We start from the raw sequence: 13,579 nt of genomic DNA, 5'->3' as shown, positions 1-13,579 counted from the left end.
TTTATGATTATTTCTTTTTATAGGTTTTTGCGGTATTTCCTAACATGAATCAAACTTTTATGCTCAAACAGTTACTCAGTAACTGTTTGAGCTGCAACTTGTCACATCGAGATGGTCCCTTTCTGTGTAGAGTTTGCTTGTTTTAAATTTATTCATTAAAAATCCATATCAACCAGTAAAGATTTAAATTTTACAGGAAGTCCATTTTGTACCAGGAAAAAATAGACCTATTCATGATAAAACTGGAACATGCAACATATAGGCCTATAAACCACTAAAGTACCGTGGTCATTGAAGTGACCGGCTCCATACAAAAAGCAGCTTTTTTTCTCCACTTGTGCTCTATTGTAACCCTTTATGGTCACTTTCCGCTTCACTTGAGTCATAAACTCAGTGACCTCAACTGCATGAATACAACAGATTGTTTTCCTGCCATTAGAAAACCTCAACCACAAAATATTACACTTGTGCACAATATGCAATTTCAGATTTTGAATATGTGAGTGGGATATCATATGAGTAAAAAGTGAATAAAAAATTCTGACTGTGTCTTTTGTTGGCAATTAAGAGCATACAGCCATACTACCACATACCCTTAAAATATGTGACTTTCTGACCAACAAAAGCTCTAAGCCCAGGTCTAAACTGGTCAAAACCAGGTGTAAAATGGATCTAAATTAGGATTGTACAATATATTGTCAAATTATCACAATATTAGATGAGATTTATGCCTTTTTTACTGTTACTTCAAAATGTACACAACAAATAGTTCAAAAGTAGTCATTTGATACAAGAAAGTAATACAAATTGAAATTAATTTACTTAAGTAGCTACTGAGTAAATGTAACTGAGTACTTGTCTCTGCTCCTAGTCGTACAATCAAATAAATCTTGTTCATATAAAATGTTTAACTATGTAAAATGAATAGCCTATTATTGTCATGTCATTTATGATATTAATAATAATATATGTGTAGAATAATGTCATAATATTATGACATGTGTCATAAATGTCATATTAATCAAATGCCGTAATGTTAAGAATGATGCAGGATGACGTCAATAGGAGCTGAAGCAGTGCACTGCTGTTGGACTTCTCAATAAACAATTTAACTGATTCAGAGGACACAGACGACAACTTATGACCTCAGATACTCGGCACCACCTGTCACAGAATAAACTGTTGTTTGTCAAATAGCCCATGTCTCATGTGTGAGAGTGTCTTTACTGTTTGTGGATAAGAAAGGATTAGTTTAGCTCACAGAGATACTTAAAAAAAAAAAGGATGCAAGCCCTGTCATGAGAGAGACAGCCATCTGGAGCTTTTTGGATGGTGAGCCTATTGTGAAACCTCTGAGAAACCCTGTTGCATAGAGCCACATGACCTTGTAACTCATCGTAACTAAAAGTGACTATAAGTGTTTTAAGTGTAAATGATAAGTACAACTGTGGCTCAGATGGTAAAGTTCAATCCTAGCTCCCACTAATATTTTTATTAGGCAATTTGTGTCTTTTAGTTGGCTGACGGTGTTGGGCAAGTTACTTTAATAATGCAGTATTGTGGAGAACGAAGAAATAGACAAGTTGAGTTGCTCAGTCAATTTATTATTTCAAGATTCAAGTTTTTTTATGTGTCAAACCATGTGAATGGTTTGAAATTATATTTCTCTCATCCTTGATTATGGCGCGGGGGGAGGGGGAAGAATGTGGGATGGAGGGCAGGGAGTTCAGCTTCCCAATTGCCTTGTGTATGAAACTGTTCTTCAGTCGACTGGAACTGACCCTTAGATTCCGCAGTCTCCTCCCTGAAGGCATAACCTTGAAGAGACTGTGATGGGTTCGAAGGGCCCCTTGCGATTTTGACGGCTTTCGGGTGAGACGGATGGAGTACATGTCCTCAATAGAGGGGAGGGGGCTCCACAGATCTTCTCCGCTGCTCTCACGATGCGCTGGAGGCTACTTTGGCAGGAGGCAGTGCTGGCGCCGTTCCACACAGTGATGGAGCTGGTCAGGATGCTCTATAGACCCTCTGTAGAAGTTGGATATAACGGAGGCTGGGACTCATAGAGATGCTGATTACTTTTCTTGACCAGTGATGTAGTGTGCATGGTCCAGGAGAGCTTCTCTGTGATGTGCACACCCAGGAACTTAGTGCTGGTCACCCTCTCCACTGCAGCACCGTTGATCGTTAGAGGCCTTTATGTGACACTTGTTTTGAGACACTTGGTTGACTTAATCCAGTAACTTTGTTTTGTGCACATTTTGGTTTTCTTAGGTTTAGTTACCTTCTTTAAAGTTGTATATATTGTAAATAGCCTTTGTTTGGTTATTTTTGTTTCACTCCTTTACCTTTTACACTCCTCCTTAAATCAAATTATTGTTTTTTGTTGCAACTTTTATCTAGCAGAGCCGGGTCGTAACACAGAGTGAACAGGAGGGGGCTCAGCACACAGCCTTGGGGAGTCCCCGTGTTCAGTGTGATGGTTCTGGAGGACTTGCCGCCGACTCGTACAGCCTGTGGTCTCCCCGTCAGGAACTCAAGCAACCAGTTTCACAGTGATGTGTTGAGCTCCAAGTGGAACATTTGTGTATTAGCTGCTGTGGGATTATCGTGTTGAATGCTGAGCGAAAGTCTAAAAGGATTTTTCTAACGTAGGAGTCCTTTGTTTCAAGGTCAGTGAGGGCTGTATAAAGAGCTGTGGAGATGGCATCTTCAGTTGAGCAATTGGACTGATAAGCAAACTGGTATGGGTCCAGGGTGGGAAGGGGAACAAACTTGATGTGGTCCATGACGAGCCGCTTGAAGCACTTCATAAGAATTGGAGCGAGTGCTTCTGGGCGGTAGTCAATAAAGCAGGAGGGTGGTGACTTCTTTGGCAGCCTGCTGCAAAGATGTGTTAAAAATGTCTGTGAAGACTTCAGTGAGTTCATCAGCGCAACCTTTCAGCACACGACCTTATGTTGTCTGGACCTGGTGCTTTGCACGCATTGACCACCACACAGGCCCCCCTAGAACACACAAAAATGTAATGCAATATAGGGGCTGTCACTGTGTGAAAACTTAACCTCGCAGTTATTATTATTATTGCGGTATTTATTTAAAGTATGTCAAATATGTTGAGAAAGCATTGATCATCCTACACAAACTGTTGTTGATTGTTTCGAGGGTATTACATGTACTAATTATAGCACCAGAAATGTGTTATAACATTTTTGGACAACTAAATAAACGCTCTATATCAGGAAAACATTGTCCACAGTTTGTGTCCTTCCAGTTTGCTTTGCAGATTTGGGAAAATGTCATCAGACAGTAATCCTTGTTAAATTCATAATAATGTGGCGAGCGAGAGTGAATTTATTCTTTGCAATCTGTCCCCTGGGAGCCCCGTAATGCATTGTGCCATTTCAATATGGAGGCATCTGCGACACGGCTTATATGCTGGCGCTGGCACTGCGACTGCACTATGGGGCAACTCGTTGCTTCTCCCTCAACCCAAAGTCCCCATATCATGCATTTCAGCTAAAACTTAATTGATTCAAGATTTTAGTTTTAACTTTTAGCGCGTTTCACAGTCAAGCTCCCAAATATGTCTGACCTGCTGTGCCCCTACTCCTCTGGTCGCACCCATAGGTCCTTGGGCCAGAACCTCCTCACTGTCCCAAGGACCCGCTTTAAAACCAGCGGAGACCTGTCCTTTGAAGCTGTTGCTCCTAAATTGTGGAATGACCTTCCTCTGTCGTATAGCCGACTCTGTTGATTCTTTTAAACAACAGCTGAAGACATGGCTGTTCGGACAAGCTTTTATTTGACAAGGCTGTAAACTGTTTCTCTGTACTTTTTTCTGTTGATGTATTTTGTGAAGAACTTTGTAATTTTATCTGTGAAAGGTGCTACATAAATAATTTCTTCTTCTTCTAAAACGTTAACTTGCATTGGCTATAGAGTTGTGGGTGCCGATCATGCAGATGAGTCATGAGGTTCAAAGTATTACTGCATTTAGTAGACACTTTTTTCCTGCACATTCTGAAAATGAATAACTGTTTTCTATCAACTGTCCCTCAAAATTCTTAAAATACCCAAAATATGCCCATACATCAGACTTGGTCCTCTTTGAAGGCTGATAGATGTCCTGTGCGCTGTCATCTCCTCCTTCGGGCATGAGTCCAGCTTCGAGAAAGTTCTGTTTTGGTTGTAACTGTGCCTGTACGGCAACTTCAGCAGATGAGACGGCTCCCGTCCTCCTGGAGCACATGAGCAGGCTTAAAACAATCCACAGAAACCCTGTCCTGGCCATTCCCCATCTGAATCAGGAATGAATCAGGAAGGACTTGTGCCCTGCTTCCAGTACATGAAAGGGACCATCATAAGAGGCCTGCAGTGGAGAACAGTGTGCATTGTGTCAGATAAAAAAATACTTGGCCAACATAAGGTCCTTGGGGATGTACGACTGTGGAAGACAGTGGTGCGCTACAACAGGAGAGAAAAACCTAGCCTCCCCTTGGACACCAAACCTCCTGACAACACCAGGACCCAAACCCGAGACATTAGGCAAGAACTCCCCTGGCACTCTCAAGGACTGACCCAGAAATAACTGAGCCGAAAAGGAGTGCAGGTCCTCCTTGGAGATGGAGCGCAGGCCCAACAAAACCCACGGCAGTCTGTCCACCCTGCCAATGACCACTGGAGACACACGGAGGGCGGCTTTCATAGTGCGATGAAACTGCTTGCACAGTCCGTTGGCCTGAGGATTGTAAGCAGTGGTCCGGTAAAGTTTAACCCCCAAACTCCCAACAACCCCATTCCACAGCTCCGAGGTAAACTGCAAGCTCCGATCAGACATCATGTCCAAAGGCACATCGAACCACGACACACACGAATAGAGGAACGCTCAGGCCACCTCCGGTGCAGTAGTAGATGACAGGGGAACCGCGTCGGGCCACTGCATAGTTCTGTCGAAAATGCCTCTCAGGAATGGAAAAGGGATCTAAAGGGACTTTAATGTAATGCTGCACCTTAGCACACTGGCATGCCACACACATAGTGGCCCACCAACTTAACGGAAGCTTTAACCCAAGACGTGGAGAGCATTAAAAACGCATGTCGCAAAGGAGTCTTGAAAATGTACATCCTCCAACTTCAAACTAGAGTCAGCTGTGTGCAGTCCCTGCACTTCCAAATCCGTCAGCTGGTCCGCTGCTCTCTTTGCGTAGTCTTTTCCTAAATGCCTAAATGCACAGTAGCAACCGGTATATGCAAAAGGCCGTCCATGACCAGGTTGTTCTTCCCAGCCACGTTTTGAATGTCAGTAGTAAACTCGGAAATAGCAGAAAGATGCCGTTGCCGCCGAGATGACCGTGGGTCAGAAGTTTTAGCCATAGCAAATGTTAGAGACAAACGCGGTGAACTCCCGGCCCTCTAAGAGGAACCTGAAATGGTGTGTGGCAAAGATGAGGGCCTAGGGTTCCCTGTCCAAGGTACTGTACTTTCTTTTAAAGGTAAGCAACTTTCTGCTGAAAAATGCCAGTGGCTGCCAGTGTCCGTCCGACCACTGTTTGCAAACTGCACCAACAGCATAATCAGACACATCACTGGTGAGGGCGATGGGCCAAGAAGGCAGCCTTGGCAAGCGCCGTTTTAGCTTCCTCAAACTTTTAGGTCAGCTTATGCTCGTTTCCAGGAAACACGGTGGGACAGGGCGGCATTCCTTCATCCATCGCGACAACGGCGACATCCACATTATCCTCGCTATCAGGGATGCATGGCAATAGAGTACGTATTAATCTGTGGGTAGTGGCCGAATCCAAAGCAGCGGCAATGTGAAAATACTCCATGTTTTCTGTGGTGATGCCACGCAGGTGGAACTGAGCCTCAACAGGGTCATGTTGCCAGAAGTCTGGGAGCTAAACAGTAGCTGCGAAAACATCAGTGCAGCTGCAGCGGGAGCAGACGAAGTTGCGTCGGTTGGCATGAGTTGAGTTGCTGAGTCTCTGTAATTTTGCATTCTTTAATAAAGTAAAGTAAAGCAGGAAAAGCTTGCACCAGTATCATAACGGAAACCTACGAAGCTCAGTAAGGGACATGAATGAGATTACAAAAGGGGGTAATTATGTCGGGATTCCGATTTAGTAAGTCGGGGGCATGAGATAGTAACTCGGGGCTCGATATTTAAGTCCATAATTAAGTCAGGTCCCGAGATAATTAACTGATGGGAACGAGATACTCGCCCAGGCGGCTGAACACCTGTGCACTGTGTAGTGCACAGCGATCTGCAAATATGGCTACTTCAGGTGAAGAGGACGTTTTCTCATTTCTGCAAATTCAGAGAAACATCTCAGACAGTGTCATCAATCGACTGAAAGAAGACAAGGCAAAAGACAAACGCGTAATGTCCTTACATTGGAGTCCTAATAGAGCTTGATTTGCTCATCAGTCGTCATGTTGTCGTGGATGCTGCTTGAGCATTTGACGGTGGTACAACAAGTTGTGTCTCTTTAGGATCACTATCTCAGGCCCCGACCTAATGATCTCGACCCCCGAGTTAATTACCCCCCCCTTTTTTTTTTTACATCTCATCCATGGAGGACGTTGTTTGTTATGTATATAAGTAGTGACACACCACAGTATATTCTATATTAGTAGTTACAGATTTAAATGAAATGAAATAATATGTTTGTATTACATATTACTGTTTCAAAAATGTAGCTGAGTTACACTACATTGAGTAACTTCTGGCAAAATGTAAACTGTGCCAATGCAAAGTACAGTCACAGATTTCCTTTTTCGTAACTTTCCCCATTCTTCCCCATCCAACTTGAATTGCTTCAAGCACATTTTCTCCAGTTTTACCCAAATCTAAAAAGCTTCTCAACCTCTCAGCCTACAGACTATAGGCCAGTGCAACATATCTTTTGAAAGCTATGATTTATTTGGGTAAAAATGTAACTCAAGTTACAAATGCATTTAAATGGTTTGCATTGAATGAAAAAAAATCCAAACTCTCCCAAAAATAAAATGCAGCACCAAATCAAGTTGGATACTAGTTTATAAGGTCTGCAGTTTGTTTGTCGTTAATGTACTCAAAACACACACTGGAGAATGGGGAAAGTTAAGGAAAAGGAAATCTGTGAATGTACTTTGCATTAGCACAGTTTATATTTGTAACTGGTTAAGCCACAAAAATTTGATCAAAACGTGTAAAAAAAAAAACACAACCAAAAGAACGAAAACTTGACGATCGTAATGAGGAAGAAGCTTATGGGTTTTATTGGTCTTAGCTTTCAAATGAAGCTGTAAGCGGTGGAGAAGCTTTTGGATTTGGAAAAAGACAAACTGGAGAAAATACACCCTGTGAAGGTGGGGGTTAGAGGGTAAATTGTAATGACTAATGTGTTCCTCACTCAGTTACTGAAAAAAAGTATATCTTATATCTATTTTTGTAACTTGTTTCTTTTATATAGTAGTACGCTGCCCCCTACACTGATGGCTGGATTAAAAAAAGTTTTCCGCTAGTTTAAGTTTGATTACAAATCGTAGAGAACCGACCTCAGCAAGATTTTATAGGCTAATTAAATAAACTGCCATAAAGACATAGAGGTCTAGCCATCCATGTGGAAGCTTAAGTGATGCTCCTCAGAATGGTGATGCTGTTTTGGCCTTCATTTTAACCCTACTGATATGAGTATGTCCCTAAGGTGAGGGCTGTGGGGACACGGGACACTCTTGCACCCTGACAAGCCTTGGCCTGTGTGGTCAGTGGGCTCCACAGTGTGATCCGGTCGCCCTGGTATGCCGAGGTGCGCATGCCCACGAAACGGACGCAGCGGCTCCATGTGTGTTGAGGCGCATTATTTGGCAACAGACGCGGCAGTGGGGAGGGCCGAAAAAAGAGGATATCCCTGGATTTCAAAAAAGCAACGATTTATCGAGGTTAACTACAGATTAAACAATCCGTGATCTTCCATCGGCGAAGAGGAGGTGACAAAGCGACCGAGTAAGTTGACTCAAAGGAACTTGAAGTTTTTGTGAGTGGAACGAGGGAAGCTTTTTATTCGGACGCGTCGAGAAGAGCCAGGTCTTCCTCCACCTATCTGTGACGATAAAGACGCTGATGGGCTGGTGAAAAGTAACACTTCGCCGCAGAGCCAAAGGTCGAGCAATGGGAGGAGAGGGGGCTTGTTCTGACACATTTTTTATATATTTTACGTTCAGTGCCCCCTTCTAACTTTGATGTTAGGACTAGATGTGTTTCAGTCGGGAAACGGGGTAAGGATTAGGACGTGCCATCACCAGCGGCTCGACGGCGGCGAGCTCAGTCCGTGGCCCAAAATATATGAGTTCCGAAGCAAAGGTTTTACCTCTGGAGGGGAAAGCCAGGTAAACAGTTCCGCTGGTGTCTGTCAGCAGCACTTTATGGGCTTAAGGGGGAAAGTTTGCAGCTACCCTTTACGAGACGGAAAATGTCCCCGCATCACGGGGCAGCCAGGTCAATGATTCGGGCTCGGTTCTAGTCTCGTGCGGGTCATCCCGGTACAGAAGCTGGGAAACACTTTTGATGGTCTATATTGGCTGAAAGTCTATAGGAACATTTATTAATGAGCTGTAACGAGTGCATATTCAAGCCAAATGAGTGTTTTTGTTTGTACGATCCAGCTAATGTTAGCTCGCTAACTAATAACATGCGGAGCCCTCTTGAGGCGGTGTCAATAATAAAAAGCCGGCTGGCTGCACATGTACTGTGGGCTGGCTCAGCTTTAAAGGGCTGGCTCGGGTCTAGATGTTTGCTTGTTGTGTACAGAGTGGGTAACGGTGGACGTGGCTGCCCGCTGCCCGCCTGAAGCCCCGTGGCACCAGTGTTGGTGCTGCTATCTCGGAGCTAATCTTCCTACTTCGCTATGTGACAACCGTAGTCTTCCTCCTCTTAAAGCTGAACACACCGAAGACCAGAGCGCACACTCCTCCAGCCCAGACAGGCACCCACACACACACTCAGCCATTCACCGCTAGGGCCCAGCCAGAGCGCAGTAGTATAATATAATATTATTCTATAATATCATAATAACATCATATTTGACACAATGTGGCGGTGACATGCGGCGAACTGCAAAAACAGACCTATTCCAGAAATGAGTTTAGACATAGACATGTTAGTTGGTAAAAAAGTGAGCTTATACGAGACACACGAGTCCTCTGAATTTCTCAGCACTGTCTAGTTGTAGTCATTACACTGTAATAATAAAACAATCAGCAGTGATATCTATTTGTACTAAAGTTTTGATAATGACTCGCCTTGTCATTCTTCTTCCCCAAATGACACAGTTCCTTTGTATAATTTAATGTGATAGTCTGTAAGTTTGCAGGGTAAGGAGAGTGAAATCTGAAAGTAAAGGCCTTCCTAGTTTGCAAAATGAGCAGTGTAGGAACAGAATTTTCAAGTTAACAATCAAGCTCCTCCCTCTTCTCTCCTGATTGGACCTGACAGCCCGGTTCACTGGAAAAGCTCGTCTCATTGGTCAACGTGGTATCCCGGGGATTCTGATTAGGTGCTGAAATCAGCAAAGGGAGGGACTTTAGAAAAAAATATTATTATTTGATAATACTTGCGTTACCTTACATTTCAGACCCAGGCGGTCAATTATACACAATCTATTAAATTTGTGAAATATTTAAACTTACAGACTGTCACTTTAAGAAAACACATGTGCCACTGTTCTGTAAGGTGCTGGCCACTTTTAAGCTGATGCACATGACTAGACGTGTCACAGGTCAAGTGTTTGGTCAAGCCTCTCTGACCTTATTAAAGACAGATCGGTGTTATCTTGTTGCCCTTCACAATCTTTCTAGGGTTATACATTATGTTAAAGTCTCAAGACACTGACATTGGTACTGAATTATACTTCAATTCTAATAATGTCTATTAGGTTTGTGTGTCCGTGGCAATATTAGGCGACTGTGGGAGGTAATGCGGTGCTCATACACTGTGTACAAATATGTTTTGTGAAGGTATAAAGGTCTCTCCGAGGGTAAATAACCGACTCAGCACATGAGGCTCTGAGTCTGTCGGCTCAAATGAGGGGTAACTGACAGTTGACTGTCCATGAGCTGCAGACGTATAAAACCACATGCAACATGGAAAACAAAAAAAGTTTGGGAGAAATAACTGTTTATATTAGTAAGCTTTGGGGACCACTAAACCAGAAACAGAATAGCTGAAAAAACAAAAATCCTACAACCAAGTGTCCCTAAATTTTAAGGGCATCCATCTGATCAAGATTCACACATTGTTGACAGGTTGATTATTGAGATTGACCAAATATTTGATACAAGAAAATTATTACTTGCTGAGCCCTCGGGTTCGGCATATTTGTTAAGCTACATATGTGTAGGACAGGACTAGAAGCAGTATGTGCATTAAAATGTATTCATTAAATTGTAAGTGACTGAAATATGAGTTGATGTTTTCAGCATGTAATCCATCATGTGGTAATAAAACTGGTGTGATGTTTCAACATGTAGAAAATATATTTTCTGCCCCCGCTATGAACAGAAACCTGGCTAAACCATGTTACTATCAGGGTTTCTGGACCAATTGTCCAGAAATGTGATACTATTTAAATCCAAATGACTTAACAGAAGTATGATGAAGATTAATTTTTTGCTTTAAAAGAATATAGCCAGACATTGATAGGGGCATGAGATTGGTATACATATGATTTGTTTACTGATACTGTTCATATGGATTCTTTTTATTTTACCTTACATACGGAACAAGACAAATGTCAGCATGTGGTCGATGTGTACAGTACAGTTTGGAAGTTTGGAAACGCTTTATTATGTATTGTTTTTGCTAAGCACACTTTTGACATTTTCTCAATGGGCTTCACAATATAGACACCAGAAATGGTTTGGACCTCACAGACTGCAAACCATTTGAGATGACTACTTTACGAAGCTTGTTCAGAAAATGCCAAGAATAAGGGTTGGCAAATTTGAAGAATTCAAAATGTAAAACATACTAGCTGTAACCTCCGCTAGTCTTCGAGCTTATGAGTTATTACAAAAAAATGTCCACCCTAGTCCTTAACCCGTCATTCACTATATCAGCCCACATTTCAAAACAGAAGAAACATGGCCAATGGCAGTGTTATGTACAAGAACCTTTTTCCTCCAACCAGGCCTGGAAGGGGCGAGGGGTGTTGTGGGGGGGTGAACATTTGCATTTGTTTTGTTGGTGTTTACGGCCAAGCAAGTGCTGACCCGTGCCACAGCTGGACTGGCATAGGCTACATCTCTTTCTCTCGAGACTTGAACATTGTTTAGCTCATTGTAAACCACGCCTCAGTTGACCTAAAAGTGACGCCCTCCTGCAAGTGGTGCAGGCACATAACGCAACAGCAGCACCACTCGCAAGATATGGTGCGTTCCATTAGTCTGTTATAGTTTGACTAATGGAAGTTAAGTTATTTCACCCTTTTTTGTTTCCTACATAATCCCATGCGTTCATTCATAGTTTAATGTCTTCAATGAGAATCACAGAAGTGTTATATACAGTACATAATCTACATATATATCACCCACCAGGCCTTCTCCAGCTCTTCTCTGATTACCATTCTGTCCGTCTGTATCTGGAAGTCCCACAGGATCGGTCATTTTCTGTTTCCCACTTTGAGCCCATACTCTGCACACATGTTCCTGTACATTATACCAGCCACTTGGTTATGGCTCTCCATGTAAGCTTTCCCTGCCAGCATCTTACACCCTGCAGTTATGTGCTGGATTGTCTCATTGGAGTGAACGAATAGTGCAATGTAAAGCGTCTTTGAGTGTCCAGAAAAGCGCTATAATTAAATAACATTATTTTTGGTCTTAAAATCTATTTGAAAATAATTTAATTTCACAATACAAAATGTGCAGGAGTCATTTTCTCCTACTTGAAAAAAATCTGATAATGGGCCTTTAATGTGGAGGAATGTCTATGTTAATGTTTGCTCCACATTTATTACTTATTTTTTAGGCTACTTCTGGTGCACACAGTCATTAATTTTTAACTTGCTTAAGTGTTTTTTACTTAACCGGTTGCCGGTTTGAAGGTTTGTGTGCACGGCATTGTACATTAGGACTGCTCTATATAAAGACTTTTTGTCTTCCGGTGTTTCCTTGAGCATCTCAAGGGTTAAAACTGGCTTCAGCTATGTCTCAGTCACACACACAAACACACACATAAGCCAACCGGTGTGAGCCAGTTCTCCAGCAAAGTGCTTTGTGTGTCCAACTGATTCCTGGGAAAGGTCATGTCATATGTGTCTGTGATGTCAAGAAAAGAAACTTATTCAACTTGCTGATATTAGATGATTGGCTAGCAGCATCAGGACTCTGTATGATGTGCCTATAACGTAACACAGTGTGCTTTGTTTGCCTTCAAAGCTATGTAGAAAACAGGAAGGGGAGGGAGCACTGCAGATGCACGTCAGTTAAAAGGGTTAATAGTGGCCCTTTTCCCCCAGACTCAAGTCACTTGGCATAATGTTGTTTGGGTGTTTCCAGTATAAAGTGGCCTGAGTACATTGGGTCGATGAACTTCAAAGCAATGTCATAAGATGGTGTGCGCCTTGTGAGTCAACATTAAGGGTGATGTAAGGTAAAATGGGCCATCAGGCAAAATGGGCCATTTAAAGTTGGAGCCCCCTGGCTCTTAAAATATTCAATCCCAGTGTTTGCAAAAGGCTCATCTGTCCATAACAATGTACAAACATTTGATCGGTGTGGAGTGGATGATGTGGGCGGGACAATGGTTTTAGACGTAGCCTGCAGAGAAGAAGGGTGTGCAAAGTGGACTGGCAGACAAGATATATTGTACATAATATTGCTGCCTTAACCCATAGAAATGATTTTGTGTGTCTAGTATTCTCATTCTTTTTGATGGTGGTCCAATTTACCTGAAATGGAATCAGGTAAATTGGGCCATGCCTTTCAGCTAAAATGGACCATCATTTTTAGTTTACAAAACTAATTGTTGCATGATTATGGGAATGATAAATGGCATTTAATTGCATTTGCATGCATATTGTTGGAGATAACATCATAGATCAAAGCCTGGGAGTAGCGCCATTTACCATAGAAATAAGTAGCTGTTTCCATTGTTATAACTTTCACTGCCTGCTTTACACTTACTTTTTGAGTCAATACTTTAGACAGTTGTCCACATAGTTGGGTCATCACTTTTTGCAAAAACAAGAGGTGTGCAATGACTTTGCCTCTTTTATTGCATTTTCCCATTAGCAGTAACTGGCACTGGAGCTTATCTAAGTAACTATGGGCCTTAGGTGGGTGTCCTGAACATGTTCCCAAAGCTGACAACCAACCCAAGATCTGGTGCTGGTAAAACTAGGCTTTGAGGACTTGGTTTGGTCACTGCTATGAGATGTGCAGGACGGGCTGCAGGAGCGGCTGAGCAGAGCCATTTGTGGGGTTCGGTTCAATGGGAACTGTGCATAAACAATTTATTATAAGATGTTCATTTAATGTGTCATATATTCATACAGATAAATCTGTGAAAATATGCTCTCACTTTAGCTGATGAGTG

This window comes from Gobius niger (genome assembly GCF_951799975.1).
Source record: "Gobius niger genome assembly, chromosome: 13".
Classification (NCBI taxonomy): Eukaryota; Metazoa; Chordata; class Actinopteri; order Gobiiformes; family Gobiidae; genus Gobius; species Gobius niger.
Note: the sequence above shows the minus strand (reverse complement) of the source record.